Source organism: Protopterus annectens, chromosome 6.part1, assembly GCF_019279795.1.
Source record: "Protopterus annectens isolate FY-2018-M chromosome 6.part1, PAN1.0, whole genome shotgun sequence".
NCBI lineage: Eukaryota > Metazoa > Chordata > Ceratodontiformes > Protopteridae > Protopterus > Protopterus annectens.
The window spans coordinates 255,182,568-255,205,128 of NC_056738.1; positions in this window are offsets into that span (position 1 = coordinate 255,182,568).

The following is a 22,561-nucleotide window of genomic DNA, read 5'->3' on the forward strand; positions in this document are numbered from 1 at the left end:
TGGGTGTACTGCTACTGATTTCATAGCACTGGCATATATGACTGCACACGTGGGTAAATGCCAGGTAAGTCATGTGCAATGTGTCACAGGCAACGTACATGCGAACAGGACAGACAGTGACGTTCTGTCATGTGGAAACTTGACATACGTATAGTACGCTATGCAGATGTCACTAGGAGTCCACAGAAGCACTGTAACTCTGCATTGCAGGTGGAAGCAGTGTTCCAGGGAACCCCAAGTGAACATGCATGCAAACAAAGCTACAGTAAGCAGGGCTGGAAGTAGTCCATTGTACAACAAAGAAGGGGTAACACTAACAGTAGGTAACAGTGCAAATATGTAGGCACTATCAGCATGTACCCAGGAATGCACAGCTCAGATGTTCATGGTAGAACTGATATTATGTCATAGTTAATTGTGATTTGTATTACATTGTTACTGCACACATATCAACATGCGCAAACATCCACATTGCATAGTTGTTGTGGGCAACTTGCCACCATTACTGTACATGTCCATCATTGCGTATCACTACTTGCATTAGCTTCCCCCCCTGTGCTGCCCATGTATGTGGCTATCTGTTGACATCCTTACCACCGGTATGCAATAATGTGCAGCTGTTACACTATGGTACTTACTATGGGTGTAGATAACAATTCAGGACAGTCATACGGTTACTGCATCAGGCATGCTGTGATATACACACAGTCATATCAGCACGCTGTACTGTTACCAACATGATACTACTAATACACTTCTATGTAGTCACCCTGTGCATCAGCAACGTGTTTACCTGTTCCTGCACTGATGTTGGAGATTGCAGGAGGTAGCACAGTTTCATCATATGCACAGGGTGAGAATTAGGTATGCCTGAGTCTGTCACTGATACCACCAATTGACATGTGTGTGTATGTGTGTTGGTGAGGGACAGCAGTACAGGGTGGGGCACTGTTGGTGGAGTGTGTGCATGTATGTGGTAGCCCTAGGTGTTAACATTTCGCATGTGTGTATGCACGCACACAGTTCCACCTCATGGCTGCCATATACAGGAGTTTGTGGACAGCCACAGACTGCACCTGGCAGGTCATACAGATCAGTGTCTGTGGGCACGGACACGGTACCTGTGCCTGGCAGGTGTGCTACGGACCATATCCGGTACTAAGCCAGACTGGGTACTGTCATCAGAAGCGGGAGTGTGTTGACTGGACACAGGTCCCTGTTGAGACTGTCCAGAGCCACGTGCACGTGGTCTCCCGGGGCGTTCCGATGACAGCACAGACCCAGCATTGCTGGGGCTGCTGCTGGCACTATGGGGGCATCCGCAGGCCTGTTGTCATCCGTGCCAACTGCCAGCTGCTGCTGTTGCTGGCATACGGCCACGTCAATGCCGCAACAGTCCATCATTGCCCTGGCTCATGGACATGTGGTTGTGGAACTGCTGTAATATATCCCCACAACGTCTGTCTATGACATCGGTGAAATTATGGATAGCATCCGCGGTGTCACGCATACTGTTGGTCATGGCTGTGCGACATGGTCTCAGCTCCCTCAGACCCTGTCTGGTGTACCTTTCCATATGCGACTGTGCCTGCATGACAGCCCGAAACATATCTGAGGTTGACAGACCTCTTTGGGCACGTCTGCCAGAGGCAGTACGCCCACGGATGCTCCCACGAGAACCCATGGACAACTGTCTGTGTGGTACCATCGCAGGACCCTGCCCATGGCTGCTGTGTGGGGAAGCATGTGCCACAGATACCACATTACCCTGGTCAATGCCCACTGTATCCTGTCCATCACCTAGGGACAATGGTGACATAGGATGTACTGGCAGGATGACTGTGCGCAATGATGGGGTTGACAGCTGTGTACTGTCAATTGGCTGACCAATGACAGACCTTGACACACCTTCCTGTGCCATTACACAGATATCATCATTATCAGTACATGTGGCACCAGATTCAGGTTCCCTGCTGCAGGACACCAGAGCAGCACCAGAACCTGTGGGAGGAAGACAGGAAACACAGTTTACAATGTCTACACAATGTTACCAGTGATGCACTTATGCAAACATGCACACATGCACACGTGGACACATGCACACATGCACACATGCACACATGGACACAGGCACACATGCACACATGCACACATGCACACGTGCACACGTGGGCACACATAGGCACGTGCACACATGGACACATGCACACATGCACACATGCACACGTGGACACTTGCACATGGACACGCACACATGGACACATGCACACATGCACACGTGGACACAGGCACACATGCACACATGCACGCATGCACACGTGGACACAGGCACACATGCACACATGCACACGTGGACACAGGCACACATGCACACATGCACACATGCGCACATGCACACGTGGACACAGGCACACATGCACACATGCACACCCCGCAGTATACACACAGAGCACTATTGAGTTACACTAGTATTACTAACACTATCAGGACTATTATAGGTATTGTTAAAACACACTCACCAGCATGGATGGGCTGCCTTGCTGTAACACCGGAGGGACCTGCAGAAATGAGGAGATTAATGTCAGTGGGCACAACTGTGCCATTGATACTGCATATGATACAGTGCAGTAGTACACCAGTTGCCTTTCACATGTCAGCTGCTGATATTGGCAATATCACACCTGCACAATTACATACTATGTTGACAGCTACATACCACGGACAAACCTTACACATGCATAAACTAACAGTGTACAGAACAGTCAAGTGTACATATGGCATATTACTTGCACGCTCCATGTCATCTTGCTGTGTGGATCCAGCCTCCATCATGATGCAGGTGTGTTGCTGTTGATGTTCCGGGGCTGGAGCCACAACACTTAGGAGTAGCCCCTCCAGTCTGGTGAGGGGGGATGTGTGGCCACCCCACCTCCTGTGGCAACCTGTTGCCTGTGGATATCCGACGCATGCTGACGGACATTTCTGATTAAATCACTGCAGTGATGTCGTACCTCCTCATATGTCCTATTATGCATGCCAATGTCATTTACCCTACGGACAAGGTCTTGCCACAGTGCAGCCCTCTCCTGCTGATTCTGGATGGTGCGGGAAAACAGTATGTCATAATCCCGCACCAGGCTCTGGTGTATCTCCTCATCTTCTGCTGCAGAGTAGGCAGGATTACGCTGATGTGCCATGTCCCTGGAAGAGAACACAAACAGGATATCAGCAGACTATGTCAGCAATATATGGCACACATACTATACATGATACTCAACTGTAGTGATATACTACTACTCCCATATGTAGCATGTGTGTGTCTCTTGGTGGATACACAAGTACATGGCCAGATATCAGTGCTCAGCCAACACCTGTGCAACAATACCTGCCACATTCCATACAACATAGTAGCATGCCCCATCGGTCAGCACACTGCGACGGGTCCAATGCACAACCTCACTCTGGGGGTTCATACCAAGGTACTGTATGTGGAACGCCATCCACTAGTGTGATCTGGGCACAAGTTACTCGGCCTGGATATACATATCCCACCACCACCACCAGCACAGTAGACTACTTTGATATGTATGTGATTGGACAGTTATTCACTTGTTAGGACTGAGATGGTATCCATGCAGCCCACTGGGCCAGTGGAAGCCACAACCCACACTGCTGACCCCTTTGCGAATGCTTCCCACGGACATCCCAAAGAATGCATGGAACATGCACACACATTTCTAACCCAGACCCTATGCACAAAGGTTAGGCATCCTGTCCAGTGGACCCCAGCCAAAGGCAGATTGTATAACGATAGAAGGAGGATACTGCAGGACAGAGCAGATTCACATTAAGGGAAGGCATCTGTGGTCAGCACTGGTAATAAGCTACGGTCTCTCATAACAACATCCACTGCCTACTCTGGGAGGGAAATGGCCACGAACACTATAGATAACCACAAGGCCTTCTTCAGTTATGTTACACATATGGACCAAACGCCTCAGATATGCTCTGAGTTATTACACACCTACTTAACATTCACCGAACACACAGATATTGGCAACATTCTTGCAGACAGGTTTGGTGCACGTATCCCCCCTCCTTCTCCCCCACACTTAGAAATACTTATCACAGCTGAATATAACCCCCCTATCATCTCACATGTCCAGGTGAGGGCCGCCCTCAGCAAAGCAGAACACACAGCATCAATGTGACCTGATGGTATCCCTGGATGTGTGCTACGTGAACTCCAAGAGGACATACAACCGCATATAAGACTGATATTTAACCTTGGCCGTACTGCGGGATATGTACCTGAACAGTGGCATACAGCAACAGTGGTCCCACTCCATTAAGGAGGCACCTCTACTGACCCTGGGAACTACCGCACCATAAGCTTAACCAGCCTGGTCTGCAAAGCTATGGAATGATTCAGTATGGGACGCATATACAGCGATATTGGGTACCTGCAGACACTTGTTCCCAGCCAGTTTGCCTTTGTGATGGGCTGATCCTGCCTTTTGAACCTGGTTGACCTTTCAAAACAGTCACTACAGCCATTGATGAGGGCAACGCAATGCATACAGCCTACCTGGACTTGCCTAAGGCCTTCAACACAGTACTCCACTCAGGCATCATAGACAAGCTCATTAGCTTACATGTTACTACATATGTCACATGATGGGTTGCACACTGGTTGACATACAGAATCCATAATATCGATATTGCAGGAGCCATGTCAGACTCAATGCCAGTCACATGTGGTATCCCACAGGCCTCTGTCCTAGGACCCCTCTTGTTTGGCATTTATTTCTCAGATGTAAAAGCAAACGTGTGGGTTGTGGATGACAAAGTTCCCAGATGACTGCAAACTAAGCGCCATAGTCGTTACACCAGCTGACACACACATCCTACAGACAGGCCTCACTGAAATGGAAAACTGGTGCCAGGATCATGGCCTAACACTGAATGACATGTAATGTATAGTCATCCCCTTTGGGTGGAACTATGTGCACACAACATATCACATGGACATACCTATAGATACAGACCTATGACACATATGGAGGGTTCACAGTATGCAGACTATTAACTTGTTACTTTACATTACCTGTGTTTGTCGCAGCTGGTTGCGTTACCGCTACTCCAGCTTCCTGCTGCTGCTGGCACAGCTTGTTACTGACACTGCTGACAGCTTCAACTTAGTTTGTGTACCGTGTGTTGTTGTTTGTGTTCTTATTTTTTTTTCTTTCTCTCTCTCTCTCTCTGTCTGTCTCTCTCTCTCTCTGTCTGCCTCCAGACAGTGCAATGAAAGTATTGCATGTGTGGAGTGTGAGTACAGGATGCTTTTGTAGGTACCTGCATAAGTCCATGTGATGGCCTCTGCACCAATTGTAAGCCAGCATTTGCTAATTGCATGCAGCCAGTTGTGTACTGATTGCAGTTCTCATTGTGATTTCAGGACAGTACTATAAAAGGGTATGTGAGATAGGCATTGTCCTTTCAGATTGTAAGGGCGGGGACCATGCTGGTATGCTGTGGACACTGTTCTGTGAGTGTAAAGGATAGTATCTCTCTCATGAGTCAGGCTGTGTTGTAGATTCACATTTCTCCATTCCTCTCTCCTGTTTCCTGTAGTAAGTGTGTATGCACACTGACACCTGCAACTATATCTATATATATATATATATATATATATATATATATATATATATATATATAAATATACATACATTTATATATGTACATTAACTGACATTATTACCTACTAGCTACCAACTAGCATGGCTGTTTCTGTTCACACACTACTATTATGGAAATCCACTAGTTTTGACAGTAATTATAAATGACATGCTTTGTGTACTACACATCCTATATTCCCTTTACATTCATTCCTACTATTACATGATATATTTATTTTAGCACAATGTTCTTGTATAACAGTCATGGCTTAGTGGTAGGTCATGCAGACTACTGTTTCCAAGGTCCTGGGTTCGGGACTGACAGTGGGATTTTATTTTGCTTTTGAACTGACTACAGGACCTATCAATCAGAGTGACTAAGGCACTTTTAAGCAGTTGTAACCGGGTTAGCACTGGTTTGCGTGGAGCTCCCGCATGCGCACTGGCGTTCAGCTCCGCGCACACCCGCTACAACCGCTAACAGTGCTTACTCTGGCGCACACCCGCGCTATTTTCTTTGAAAGAAATGAAAATGGGGGGACAGGAAAGTGGTGAAAAAGGGGTCACAAAGAGGTTAAGACAGTAGGGAAACAAGCTTGGGTTTTGCAGGAGGGATGTAGGTAAGGCCCATAGCTGCCCATTTCTTCATCAGCAACAGCTGTGCATATGTTTGTAATTTGGTGTGACATTTGAAACCTTCCACCCCTGAGAGAGGTGTCAGGACAACAATAATACTTGTTGTACAGCCAATTGTAATTGATAGTTTCCATGTCCAGCAGACATGTGTGCGGAATGGGCAGCTATGTATGGGGCGTAATTTTTTGTGGGTACAGAGTGCCCTTTTTTTTTCAGGTGAGAGTGGTATGTCAGGTGAAGGAAGTCGGTATAGCTGGGGAGGTAGGTTGGGTAGGTCAACAGACAAGACAAACAAGACGCATACAGGGGCGGTGTATGACATGTGTGGGGGGGGTTACACAATTGACGGGGATGGATGTTTGGATATCCAGAGCCCATGAGCCCACAGATGGCAACAGTGGAACTGATATCCCCACCCATGGGCAGTTGCCACTGTTCCTTCACTGCCCAGGATGGGGCTGTACTGGGGGCTGTGTAGGCTGGGCAACAGGCATGCCCATAAGTTGTGCCACCTGTGCCTCAAGCTGGCGTAGGGGCCCAAGAACAAAGTCCTGGATCTCCCTACACACCACAGTCCGGACGCTACGGAGGGTGAGTGGTGGTTCTCCTCCGGCCACACTTGCAGAGGGGGGACGGGCCCCATCCCCTGCAGTGCTTCCACCCGCAGGTGGCACAGGGCCACCGGAGGAGGGTCCAGACTGGGCACTAGTGCCAGGTGTACTCGCCAGCTGAGGTGGGAGAGGTGGGTCCGCTGGAACCCGCCTTCCCTGTCGTCCTATGTTTTGCATTATGTCATGACAGTTTGGGTTAGTAACATACAATACCATTTGCAATTAGTTGTAACAGCATGCATTAGTATTCCCATTAACCAAACACCCAGATATTCACACCATTGAACAGCGAGCATAACACATGCATAATTTGAACAGCAATACACAGTCCAACAACATGCAGGGTTGATTGATGGCAACAGGCCATCAGGTTTGGATGTATGAACAGGGCAGATGCATCAATGTACATGCAAATATTTATGACCCAACAGGGCAAATGTCCAGGGGTGTTAATTGTGATTGCACATACCAATTTCACGTGGAATGGATTATATGTGGTTATAGGGTGGGGTGAAGTAAATATTATTAACACCTTCGAATACCAATACATATGCTGTGCATTTCTAATAGCTGCAGATATATACACACTACTGTTCTAACTACAGTTTCCTATATGATAACTACTTCAATTTGGTGATAGGACTGTTACTGCTACATCAATATACATTTTATTGTTATTCATACACATTCATATCTGGCTTTGTTCAGCTACATCATCCTGCTACATTTGCTTTATATAGCTATAGACAACTGTGGATGTTTGGTATTTCAGACAATCATACTATCTGCATATTGCAGACTGAGAGCAACATATCCAGATTTTGGGATACACATTCCAGCTGCAGCAACACTTTGAACACATTTCGCAGTTTGGTTCTACTTGTCACATTCATTTCATTCTGTACTGACTGCAGTATACTTCATTCAGGGGTTATTACTACTTTATTGGTGGATTCATAACTCTTTCTCACACTCTCTCACTTGTTTTCATTTTACTATTCAGGATGGTACTTACTTCTAGGCTATATTGACATGTTTTATCTGTAGTTATTACAATCCTTTCCAGCAGTCTCACTTCTGTCATGTTTCAGTATTTCAACAGGGATATATTTCACACATGTGATTTGCTCATCTTCTGCAGCTGTACTTTTCAGCCTGCTGCAGGTTGTGTACTATTATATTACAGGTGGGGCATCTTTATTTCAGACTTTATTTCAGACATTTTCATTTATCTGTTTGGATTACAGACTGCAACACACTTTTGTAATCAGGCAATACTTGCAAACACTCTTACACTGTTACTTGCACATTTTATTACTTAGTGACTACACTGCACTCTTTTGCTAACTGTCATACTTTTATATTTCTTTACAGTTACTGGGAGTGGAGTACTGACCTGCCTGGTGGCGCAACCACACCAGCCTATCACCATAGGCTCTGCGGTTCACAGAACGGACACCTGCAGCTGTAATATAAATGAAGTAATATTGGAATACACATCTCCATAATATCAGCTAGTTTAATTTCTTACATACATAATTAAATGTAACTTACTCAGTAGTGGGGCGTTGGGCATTTGCCGGGCATCCTGGATCCAAAGGTTCAATTGGTCCTGCTCTCTTCAGGTCTGCATGGTGGTGATGGACCTGCTCACCAGTCCTTGGAATCCCTGTGGCACTGGTGAGATCATGAGTCAACCAGTCCCATGCCTCAGCCCTATATGCTCCCCACAGGACCTGGCCCTGCATGAGTTGGGCCTCATAATTGTGGACTAGGAGCCAGACCATGTATCTGGACTCCACAATGCCCCACCTCTGTGCTTGAAAGCAACTATCCTCACCTACTTCTGACATTCTGGCTGCAAGTTAGTTCTACAATCGTTTATGCTGTGTATTCCCGCCTATGGGGCTTATATATGCCGTTTTCCCGCACTTATCTGTGGTTGGCCATTTGGGAATTGTATCAACTTCACAAAACCTGCTTTGTCATGCTCCACTTTCTATTCATTCCTTTATATTTGCTATTACTGCATTTCTAAGTATGGCTGTCATGGCTTAGTGGTTCAGTATCTTGACTATGGTGCATGGTATCCTGGGTTCGAACTTGGCCACTGCTTTTTATATTTTATGACTGTCTAAACAGGCTAGGGGGTGTGTCTGTGTAATGGCAGTTTTATTACAGCTTGCTCAACGTTGCCCATCGGTTAGCTTGTTGGCGCGGTGCGCAGCTCCGCGCAAATGGGGTACACTGGTTTACGCTTCATTTGGCTGTTAGCACGCATCTTACGCTCAGCTCAGTTAGGGGCACACAGTTTCAGTGTGTTAAACCACTGCTCACCTACGGGCACTCATTTTACACCTGTTAAACCACTGCTCACCTACGGGCAGATGCACTCACCTTGTTAAACTGTAGCTCAGCTCTAGGCACATCTGGCATTTTTTATTGTTTTGTTATCTCACATTTCTTCAAAATAAATGGCCTATTTCATTACATTTTACATAGAACATAATTTTATATGTGTACATATTTGTCAGGGACTTGTTTCGTGCTTATTTTACTAAAATAAAAATTGATGTTGTGGGGGCTCGAACCATGACTGCCTGCTCTTCAGCCGATGTCTCTACCGCTACGCCATTGCTTCTTGGCTTACTTTGCATATTTAGTTCTTATATGCTTTTCCACTTACTGCTAACTGTGGTTAAGCTACGGGCACGCCCGCGCAAACGAGCGCACTCACGGGCAAACATCTTTACAATTTAAAAAAAAAATATATAACATGTTCATTTATATATTTTATGTTCATAGTCTGTAGGGGCATGTGTTGTGCTGTGTTTATTCACATTTACATGGACTCTGTCGTGGGTGTTTACTTTGAGCACTTTTACTTTTCTAGGGGCGTGTCCGCTTGCAGGGCTCGGCCTACGGACACGCCCCCTACTGTCTTCCATGGACCGTGTTAGCCTTAGGTGTGATTCAGCATGCCCTCATGCATATGCATGACATGCTGATGTCACACCGTTTAACTGCAACCTCCGTGTAAGCCTTGTATCTCTTACACGGAGGCTTCATGAATCCTGTCCTTAGTTTTTCCATAGCTAAATTAGTTTTATGGGATAATATTTCACTGTATTTCTTATTTGCTTCTTCTATTTTCTACTTATCTGTAGCAATTAAGTTTTTATTAGATTTAAGAGATAATATTTGATTTTGGAGTTGCTGTAAATCTGAGTCCCATTCTTTAATTTTATTTTGGTACCAGCTAATAGTTTTACCATATGGATAGGCCTTAAGAGAATCCCAAACCATAATTGTGTTTGCTTCAGGTTTATAATTAATCTCTAAGAAAAGCTGAAGTTCAGAAGTTATTCAAGATTTAAAGTCTTTAATTTTTGTGATATATGAAGGAATCCTTGAAGTAATAACTAACTGATTGAATTCCAAGTGTATTGTTAAGAACAGGGAATTATGATCTGAAAAGGGACAAGATTGTATTGAAAAATTCCAAGATTTTAGAATAAAGATCTTGTGAGATATAAATTTTATCTATTCTAGTTTGGATACCATGTCTATAGTCCTGGTGTGAGAATAGTAAAGAATTTGATCCCAAAGCATTAATGGTGTCTTTTAATTTAAACATTTCTGTCCATTTTTAACTGTTTGGCTGAGGACAATAGTTTAGGAGATTTCCTATTGGTAGTTTCTGTAATATCTGTGATACAATTGAAATCACCTCCTCGTATAATATTACCTTTAGAAGTAGTTGTAATAAAGTTTAAGTGTTTCTTAGCTAGTCTAACCCCCATACCCGGGAACCAGTATAAATTAACCAGGGTCCAAATTCTATTATTAAACTTAAGTATAACTAAGGTCATGAGTCCATCATTATCTACATGTATGTAAATGATTTGGGGATTTAAGAAAGTCTTTTTCCATAGAATTGTTACTCCTCTGGTCTTATTTTTATAAGAAGATTGAGCAAGTATTGTGTATTCCTTAGGGTCCCACATAAATGTGTCATTTATTTTAAAGTGTGTCTCTTGGAGAAAAACTACTTGAGCCTTATTTAGTTTAAGATACCTTAGTAGGTTGGCTCTCTTATATGGGTTGTTTAAGCCATTAGTATTAAAGGATATCAAAGTTAAATCCATATCAGAATTCTTTAAAGATAAATAATAAAGGAACTTGTATTAATAGAATCCTGTATACATAATACTCTTCCTGAATAGACAATAGAATATCAATTGTTATATTTCTATTTATCTCAATCCAGGCATTTCAAAACTAGAAAAAACCAGTTAAATAACAAAAAAAATGCATATTTCACTCTGATATAAACTTTAATATACCCTATACATGGAATGAGATACATTCCTAGTCTAGCAAACAAAACTAAATCTGCTAGACTACCTATTCCAACCATCAACCTTTGTTGGTTCAAGCTCATGAAAACAAAGTAAAAAATGGAGAATATATTATAAATTAAGAGAAAAATAGTAGTGATAAACAACTAATCAGATATTAGTTCAAGTTAGGTTTTAGAGATGAGTTACATACACTATTATTAGAAACATTAAACATTTATACACTGATTATTCACTAAGGAATCAAGAGACATATTAGGATATATATAATCTGAATTTAGTGCTTAATAGACTAAGGAAACATTAGCTTTATTAACAATCTAAATGATTACCCAAAATTCCTAAGCTTGTCATCTGTATTAGTTCTAATAAAAACTTCAAAATTGCAGAACAAATCAAAGAATCATTTTGCATTTGTATTTACTTGCCCTCTGAATAAATCTTATCATGACAACCTCCCACTAAATAAAAACTTCACAATAATTGGGTGTTAGCACATGTGAGTGTGTGTCATTCTCAAAATATGTTAACATAGATTTTTAGAAATATTCCATAAGACATATTTGTCCTTAATTAACTCCTAAACTTTTGGAATAGCAGATGTTTAAATAACTGACTAAAATCAATAATAATTAACTGGCATCAGTTAAAATGACAAAAAATAGTAAAAAACATTATTTATATAAAACTTACTATGGATAACAGGTCTTAAAAGTGAATGACTCAAAGACAAATTTAAGATAGAGATAACTGTAAATATCTACCATAGTAATAGGGTAATACTGAAACTTATAACTTGTTTGTTGTGTTATCACAAGTTATAGATATTACTGAGCTCTTTCCCTGTCATAAAGTGCTAATATAATAAAAGACATGACTTTATAATAACTGAAAACATGACATCTGATATATAAATAATATCTAGGATACAATAAGGAAATCAACATATTAAATGCAAAGTAATTATAGTTCAATCAAAATTATTCATACATATATTTGCTAGGATTTAGTATGGTGTTTGAGTATCCTTACAGTTATTACCATTAGTCATAAGCATTTCCTGTAAATGTATAAGCTTCCTAACTGCATAGGAAAGTTATTTATAAAGATCTATTTATAAAAAACTCCAGTATAGTAATGTCTTTTGGCTTTTCCCAGTTAGGGGTCACCACAGCAGAACTTTGGTCCGCTCATGATTGGCAATGGATTTTTAAGGTGCCAAGTTGCCAGCCCGATGCCCAACCTTCAAGGAAGGCACATCCATTCACGCACGCACCTACGTGCATGTCTTTAAATGTCTTTCAACAATGGGGAGGACATGCAGACTCAGCACAGAAGGCGCTCCAGGCGAGAATCGAATGGAAGAATCTTTTGCTGTGAGGCGACAACGCTAACTGCTGCACCAGTATATTCACTAGAGATAGTGGCTATAATTAACTGTTTACAAGAAAAAATAACATTTCTGTATATATTTGATCACAAAATATAGTCACTATTATAAAAGAGAACCATGAATATGTTTGCAGACAGTGTAGCTCATAATTCTTGTAAAAAGACTTGACATTCACAATTAGGCTTGGATATACACATTAGATGTAATGTAATCTGATCTGCATGCATAGAATGCATGATGTCATGAGCTAAGTAAGAAAGCTTCACTTCTTAGATTTCAAACTGACATTTTCCCGCCCAGCACCCTACACAGTACAGTTTTCTGACCTCACTTTAACTGTGTCACAAAGTCTGCTTATTTACAATAACAAATGCAAAGTTTAACTGTCAGATACTTCCAAACAGTAAAATAACATTCAATGCCGATGAGAGAGAAAACAGTGCTTTAACATTAAACTCTACAGGAAACATAACTTGTAACCATTTAAAAACCTTGTGTCATAAAACATACACGCATATAACTGTCAGAGAGACCCAATTTATGTCAAAAGCCAGTAAACAGCTTTTTGTTCACACAGGTACCAATATATATTCTGAAACAATCAGAAGTTATAAATATTTAAAAAAACTAGTTAATATATACTAAATCATAGATATGCCCTGTTCTCCCATGTATCCAAAACAGTTTTGATAAATAATCTAAGCAGTGATTGTACCTGTGTAATAACTCAGAAGAACATTTAGCAGGGCAAAGGGCTATATATTATTTGAAGTAAAGCATGTCATCTTAAGGTCATAAAAGCAAAGATAGCATACTGTTCCATTATATCACTCAATAAACCAGTTATAGTATACTAATATACTAAAAGCATAAACAGTTAATTAATTTGTATATGAACAAAAAAGTATAGAAATGAAAAAGCAAAAAGAGAAAGAAAAGCAATAAGAAAAGTATTGTCATGACATAACTTACTTGAAGATTTAGCAAGTGTAAATCAAATTAAAGTCCAGTTGCAGTAGATGCTTTGAGAGATTTAGTGGGAACAGTAATCTTTGACTCAGTTTTTTGTTTTTTCTTTTTAACACCAGTCCAAGAAGATTTATCAGTAACTCTCTTCAGAGATGCAGATGCCCATTCCATATCTTCAGGTAAGGAAATAATGTTATTGTTTTTAATAAAGGCAGTGGCTTCCTCTAGGGCATTAAATGATCTCATTTCATTCTGATATAGAATTTTTATTCTTGCAGGAAAGACAAGCTGAGTTTTAATGTTATTCTGCTTTAACAGTTTTATTAATGGCCAAGCTTTTTTCCTCTGTTCCAAAACATTGACAGAATAGTCATTATCAAACCTAATTGGGTTTTGATTCAATTTTAATGGACTTTTCATCCAGGCAGATTTTAGGACCACCTCCTTGTCCAAATAAGATAGAAACTTTATGACTAGTGATCTGGGAGGACTAGAGGAGGATTTTGACACTGGCTTTCCTAAAGCTCTATGAACCCTTTCAGTACCAAAGGAAAGACCTTCCTTTAAATCTAAAATCTCTGGAATCCAGGTATTCGGGAAAGAAATTATATATTCTCCTTCAGCTCTCTCAGGGATGCCAAAAATCCTTATATTTGACCTTTTCTCCTTGTTTTCCAGGTCATCCACTTTATTGAGAAGCCAAATGCTTTGTTTGATGAGAAAATCTTTCTGGCTTTCTTCTTCCTTCAGTCTTCCATCAAAATCATTCAGGGATGTTTCTAAGTGTATTATTCTGAATCGATGCTGCTGTATAAGTTCCTTGAAAGAATCTGTTTGTTTCTGACAATTTTCCTTGAAATCATCCATTTTTAGTGAGCGTTCTTGTAGAACAGATGTCACAAGCTGCATTTCTTTTTTTAAAGCCATGTCAGAATGAGAAGTACCAGCACTCGGACACCAGCCACAAGTCAAGAAGATTAAATTTATTTCTGGTTAAGTGCTTTCTTCCCTTGGTAGAGACTTCTTCAGAACAATTAATACAAGAAAAACCCAGCCCTTAAATACCCTTAGTACAAATTAATGATATCATATAATTAATTGATTGAAGAACAATTTGTTAAAGGAATAGTTGCACAATAACCATACCTACAATAACACACAACACCAATACTACCATGTATTTAAAACTATGTTATTTAAAAAATGTGTTAACTTAAAAATCTGTTAAAAAGTTAAAATAATGAATCTATTTATTAAATTACTTTAAAACCTACTGCATTAAAATGTAAAGACTAAATACAAATTTGCCAAACAATATGACAATAGTCATCATTACTGATATTCCCGTTTACCCCATGATTTGCTTTAATTTCAAGATACAGGCTATATTCATAGTTTCATTTAAGCCTGGTGGCTCTGTTGCATCTAATTTCAGTTGCCATCTCAATTCCTTAACATCTAAATGCAATTCAGTTATTTACCCTTGGGAATCCATTACATATTGGTCAACAACTGAAAATTTGAAACTATGGTCATTGTACTCTTTAATGTGCCTATATAATGCATTTGTAATCTTGGCTTTCCTTATATCACAGACATGCTCACTAATCTGGTTCTTAAAAAGCCTACTGGTCTTGCCAATATAAAAGGCCTGACATTTTTGACACTTAGCCAAATAGACTATATTGGAGCTATTACAGTTATAATGTCCGTTAATACAAATGTTATTGCATGAACCTTAAACCTGTCTTTAGTTTCAAATATAAATTTGCAATAATTGCACCTTCCACACTTGAAATTACTCACAGGTCTATTTGTAGATATATTACTCTCCCATACATTATTTTCAAAATAATTTTTCAGTGCCCTAGCTTTCCTATAAACTATTTTAGGGAGGTATTTGCCAACCTTTTGCCGTATGTTTGCATCAAAGTTCAATATTTCCCAAAATCTGAGAATAACCTCTGAAATCATACTGCCATCAAAGTTGTATGTAGTAATAAAACGCAACTCATACCTCTCATGGGTTAGCTTATTCCTTCTAGTCAACTCATGTTGCTCAACATTCTGTTCCACAATTAGTTGTTCAACCACTTCTCTCATAGTATCCCTTAAAATAGGTTTATATACCCCCTCCTTACGCTTACCCACCACTTCCTTGGTTATTTTATCCAAGAATTCTGCTGGGTATCCCCTTTTGGAGAACATATCACAGATATTACCCACTTCTTCTAAAAACTCATACTCACGGCTAACCATTCTGGCTGCTCGAACCATCTGCCCTTTAACTATGGCCTTTTTCTGGTGAACCAAATGCCAACTGTTAAACTCTAAATATGAGTTTGAAAACATAGGTTTTTGGTAAATCTTGGAATATAATTTACAAGCTCTATTGTTGAGGGTTAAATCTACATCTAAATAGGATATCTTTTCATTACTATATTCGAAGGAAAATTGCAAAAAATTTACCGTGCCATTAATATAACACAAACACTCCTTAAGCTGGCTTTCATATCCATTCCATAACAAAAACAGGTCATCTAAAAATCTTGTATAGTACACTACCTTACTCCAATGCAAACTTTGCATTAGATATTCTTGCTCCCAATAAGACATAATCAGATTAGCAAAAACAGGGGCACAGGCTGCCCCCATTGCTACTGTAGTTACTTGTTTAAAGTACCGGCCTTCAAAGCATATGTAGTTATTCTCTAACACCATGTCCATGAGTGCAGAAATCTTATTAATGGCATCTTGATCATATAACCCTTGCCTTTCCAACCACTGTATTCCTTCTAAGTGGGGAATAACTGAAAACAAATTTGTCACATTAATAGTCACCATAATTAAACCAGACACCAATTTGATAGTCCCTAATTTTCAAAGGAAATCCCATGAGTCTTTAGTAATATAAGAAAATTGTGATAGACTCTTCTGCATACTTTTGTCCAAGAACTTACTCACATAACATGTCTTAGATCTGTGTCCATCAACTATAGGATGGAATTTTAACCTAGTTAAACCCTTGTGTATTTTGGGTATACCAAATATATTTGGTATCATGGGGTGCTCATGTTTTAGATAATCAAATTCCTCCAGGCTAATCTGCTCTTGAAATACCATGTCTTCCAAAGCCAAATCTATCTTCCAATAGGCTATATGTATTTCGTTTAAAGAGCTCTCTTGATAAGCAGCATCCATTAATAATAGGTTCATTTTATCTAAATATTCACATTTGTTCATTATCAACACTCCACTTCCTTTATCGGGTTTCATGATAAGAATTGTCTTGTCATTATTAAATTCTTGCAACAGTCGCTCCTCTTCATTAGTCATATTATTAAACTGGTGACTTTTTTGCTGCTTAAATAGTTGCCTAATCTCTTTTTCACACAACCTCTCATATAGTCGTATAACATTATTTAATGGTGGGTTGAACACACTTGTTTTTTTTTAAATACCTTCTTTACCCACACTGTAATTTTGTTCATTGAACCAGATTTTTAAGTTCATTTTCCGAGTGAAGGACTTTAAATCAGTTAGGGTGTCAGTTATATGTCTCCTTCTAGGGGGCAAAAATGTAAAACCCTTTGCTAAAAAATTAGCATGTTCCACCCCTAACTCCTTTATTGAATAGTTATACATTTTAAAATCATTCGCACTGTTACTAATAATGTTAACTATATCCTCTTCAAATACAGTGCAGTTATGTATACTTTCTATGGGTATACTTACATTATTCCCATCTAATTCATTCCAAACTAATTCAAAGTTTAGATCAGGATTTTCCCCATTGTTACCTAACAAAAAATTAAAATCAAAACTGTCACAGATATTCACTGAATAACCCATTTCATTTTCAACCCCTTCATTTTGTATACTGGCACCATTAAGTATATTACTAGTATCATGAACATTTACTACCCCCTCACAACCCAGTTCTTCATTACATATACAATTTGCACCATTTTTTTAAAAAACAGTCATTTTCCATTAGTGCAATAGCACAATCAATGAGTTCGTCGACAGTTCGTTCTTCACATGTCTCATTCATTTCAAAACCATTACTCGTTTCATCATTATTAATGTTAATGGCAATCCCCCTTGAGTGCAACATACATTTACCAGCAGATAAATTGCCATACATAGTTGGTAAAAGTCCACCTGTACTTATGCTACCATGAGGGTCATCAATTCCTTCATGAACTGTCTCTGTTTCAATATTGTGGATGTTAATCCCGCCTGAACACAACATACCTTTACCAACTATATGATTTAAAGTTGATGAGAATTCACCCATACTTGCGCTACCATAAGGGACGTCAACTTCTTTACATACTATTTCTTTTAAGGATATTTGTTCCTGGACTTCTTTGGACTCGCTCCTTGCTGTATGTAATCCCTGTGCTTGGCCTTGGTAAAATGGAACTGTTGTTCCTTGTCACGCAACCTTTCCGAATGTTTAATCCCTTCACCTGTAGCTCATGTGGACTCCAAATTCAACCGTTGATCCCTTTGAAACTTTGGTGCTGCTGTTGACCAGCCTGCCCCTTGGGTGACCTCATTTGGGTCGCTACGTTGTTTCTCTTCTAGGTTACCAGAGGAACAAGGGTACACTTTATAATGTGAATATTCATAAATGTCTCTCTTTAACTTATTATGTTTTCTTAAAAAAATACATTTGCACTCTTTGTCTACCTTTTCAGCGACACCAGTAAATTCTACTCTGTGGCTTGAAAATTGCAAGTCTGATTGGATGTCTTTATTTAATACATCCAGATTGCTACTTTGCAAGCCCATCACTTTTTTATTATACTTAATCATGAGCTTCATGACTTCAAATCCTGCCCGATCAAACACTGCATGCAGATCTTTTAGAAAATTCCATCGGCCCCATTTTGATACTTCCAAAACCTGAGCCCACGAGGTACCAACCCCAGTTTTATATTTTTCTCTAAATAAGAATTCTCCATCTGCAGTTTTTTGCATACCATTAAGTCTTTTTCAAATATTTTTAATTTATCAGAAATATTATTACTTTGTTGGGTACCTGGGGCAGAATTCAAATAAAAGACAAACTTGTTTTTCTTCCATACTTCTACATCAGCCTCATCAACAAAACAGTCACCATTTTCACTGTTTTCAGTTACCTCACCTTCCCGATTGGAACCTGAAGTATTCTCTCTGGCAATATTGGTTAGAGGTATCTCTCTAGGGAATTGGGTGGGCTGGGTTAAGGGCAACCCCAAACTCCGAAGAGAATTAATGTCCTTTGAAGCCTCATTTTGTCCATTAAAGTTTGTATTTGTGCCATATGCACCACCAACTATTGATTAATTTTCTGTAACAACTCCAATACTTCATTGCTTGCCACAGGGGAATCCATAATGCTGAACCACAGAATGACAAATCAAACAAATATCAGCACGAACTCAAAAACCAGCAGAACCAGCACTCGGACACCAGCCACAAGTCAAGAAGATTAGATTTATTTCTGGTTAAGTGCTTTCTTCCCTTGGTAGGGACTTCTTCAGAACAATTAATACAAGAAAAACCCAGCCCTTAAATACCCTTAGTACAAATTAATGATGTCATATAATTAATTGATTGAAGAACAATTTGTTAAAGTAATAGTTGCACAATAACCTTACCTACAATAACACACAACACCAATACTACCATGTAGTTAAAAATATGTTATTTAAAAATGTTAACTTAAAAATCTGTTGAAAAGTTAAAATTATGAATCTATTTATTAAATTACTTTAAAACCTACTGGATTAAAATGCAAAATAAAAATAGTACTGAAAAGATATCCTATTTAGATGTAGATTTAACCTCAACAATAGAGATTGTAAATTATATTCCAAGATTTATCGAAAACCTATGTTTTCAAACTCATATTTAGAGTTTAACATTTGGCATTTGGTTCACCAGAAAAAGTCCATAGCTAAAGGGCAGATGGTTCGAGCAGCCAGAATTGTTAGCCGTGAGTGTGAGTTTTTTGAAGAAGTGGGTGATATTTGTGATATGTTCTCCAAAAGAGGATACCCAGCAGAATTCTTGAATAAAATAACCAAGGATGTGGTGGGTAAGCGTAATGAGGGGGTATATAAACCTATTTTAAGGGATACTATGGGAGAAGTGCTTGAACAAATAATTGTGGAACAGAATGTTGAGCAACATGAGTTGACTAGAAGGAATAAGCTAGCCCACAAGAGGTATGAGTTGTGTTTTATTAGTACATACAACTTGGATGCCAGTATGATTTCAGAGTTTATTCTCTAATTTTGGGAAATATTGAACATTGATGCAAACATAGGGCAAAAGGTTGCCAAATACCTCCCTAAAATAGTTTATAGGAAAGATAGGACACTGAAAAATTATTTTGAAAATAATGTATGGGAGAGTAGTAGATCCACAAATAGACATGTGGGTAATTTCAAGTGTGGAAGGTGGAATTATTGCAAATTTATATTTGAAACTAAAGACAGGTTTAAGGTTAATGGCAATAACATTTGTATTAATGGACATTATAATTGTAATAGCTCCAATATAGTCTATTTGATCTTTTAAAATATTACGGCAATTAATCCACAGCATTAAAAGCATATGTGACTGTAACTTAATATATATATTCTGAAGTAACAGACATATGCAACAGTAATGACTGTCAGTATTCTATAAGGAGAATGCACCACCACCTTCCCAAAAATGACCACTTTTTGGAGGAGTTAAGTGGGACAGTGTTATATCTGGAGTTACAATCAGTTGCAAACCTGGCCAGTTCAGAGGTTTGCATGACACATAAGCCACAATGCCCACCTACAATAATCCAACCCTTGCCATCAATGTTATTACTGAGCTGTGTATTTACTGAGTGAAACACAGAAAGATGTATCATACCATGTATCATACCAGCATCTAGTACAATACATTGACAAGAGGTTTGCACTGTCCAATCCTAATGGCCTACCAGATGTATGGGTTCTCACTGTACCAAATGTGGTGCACTTGACTAAAGCATCCCTGGCTGATGTAGGTATCAGTCACGTGAATAACAACACATACAAACACCACAATATTGTGAGTGGATTCCTTACATACAGCTGTATATTGCAAGCATCTGCTAAATGTAATAGCAATAGATATTGTCTGAAGTATCTGAAATTGATGTATGAATAAAGAAGTGACCTGTTATAATGAATGGAACAGCAATATGTAAGACTGATGGCAATGCATCAACTACGCCCATGTGCGCAGAAAGTAGAGCAGTGCAAAGTCAAGTGTCAATGATCCAGGAAGCTATCACTGTGATATTGTACACATACAAAACAATACATTGGGCACCCTCTATAACTCTGTGTCAAATCTCAAGACACATGCCACATGATTACTGTCCTCTTGGCATTGCCAGTGAAAATCTTATACTGGTATGAAATCCTGACATACATCCATTTGTGTTCAAGCAAACTATCAAATGGTAATATTGATGTGATCTAGAGGTACATCCATGATGCAGTACAGTCTCACTATAGCTGTACCTATGCTACAAATGGGCTTTAGGCTGTTTATCACATCTGAATAAATCATTGGTTATGAATCACATACGACACAGTAGAACTGTTAACACACTCATACAACACTGCCTATTTCATGTCATTAGATCAGTTGTACATCATATACCTATATGTTTCTCAGTGGAAATGAGTGAGTGAGGGCCCTGACACCATATATGGATGCATTACAACTGAGGTGGATGTGGATCCTGCAGAGCAGTTAATGACACAAATGCTGACAGTCACACAATGCTGCTGGGGAGCACCTGTATAACCCGTGTGAATAGTAACACAGTTGTTCATACAATGAATTCCCTAAGGCTCTAAGTGAATCTCAACATGGCATATGGTTGTGTACATAACAGTATTACAACATGTTGATGAAACCAGGTATATGTGCCCATGTAATCAGTGTGACATAATATTCCTGTATGTCAGATAACATTTCCAGATGCTAGGTACACACATGCACACCTGTGTCACACTGTAACTGTCACTGTGATAGTTGAATGAGAACAGTGTAGAATGCTGATATACTCTACTACAAGAACACATGCTTTAGTAATGCAACAATATATATATATATATATATATATATATATATATATATATATATATATATATATAAAACATCATCTCATGTCAACAGTCCTCAGGGGGCATATTAGTACAGCTGTTATGGAGGGAACATGTAAACAAATGGAAGCAGTGGCCATTACTACAGTAGCTCAAATTACAGCTTGGAATACACTGTTGTAGGGCTACAGTACATCCACACCTCAACATAGCAAATGTGGATAAAAATAACATTGACATGTGTAATATTCATAGAGTCATAGGACATAACAAGGCTAATGGCCAAGAGCACATACAATCCTAGCCATTATTATACCATTTAAACTGAAATCACTATAGCTATGTGATGGAACATTGCAGGGATATGTGTGTATCTGTCTGATTTTATTACAGACCGCCTCACTCCATATGTAACATGTGCACCACTCTACAACGCAATTAGCAATCACACATCCAGTTGTCTGGAGATGGCTTATAGAGGGTCATGGAGGAGCTCTGCTTCTGGATGTGTGTCTATACATCTTTAAGATGATGACATCCTCAGTCTTCAGACTGATAGATGAATGAGATGATATACACATGGACAGAGGAGAAAAAGGAGATGTTGGGTTCAGGGGACTATGTAAAAGCTTCTCCTGAGTGGGAATCAAATTAAAAGAGATTCAAAACATCATATCACATCATCTAATATGCTGCCAGCCATACATACACCAGTTGACTGAGGTCAGATTTGAACACCACACCTGTACAGGTAGGAAAACTGGATTCCAAACAACAT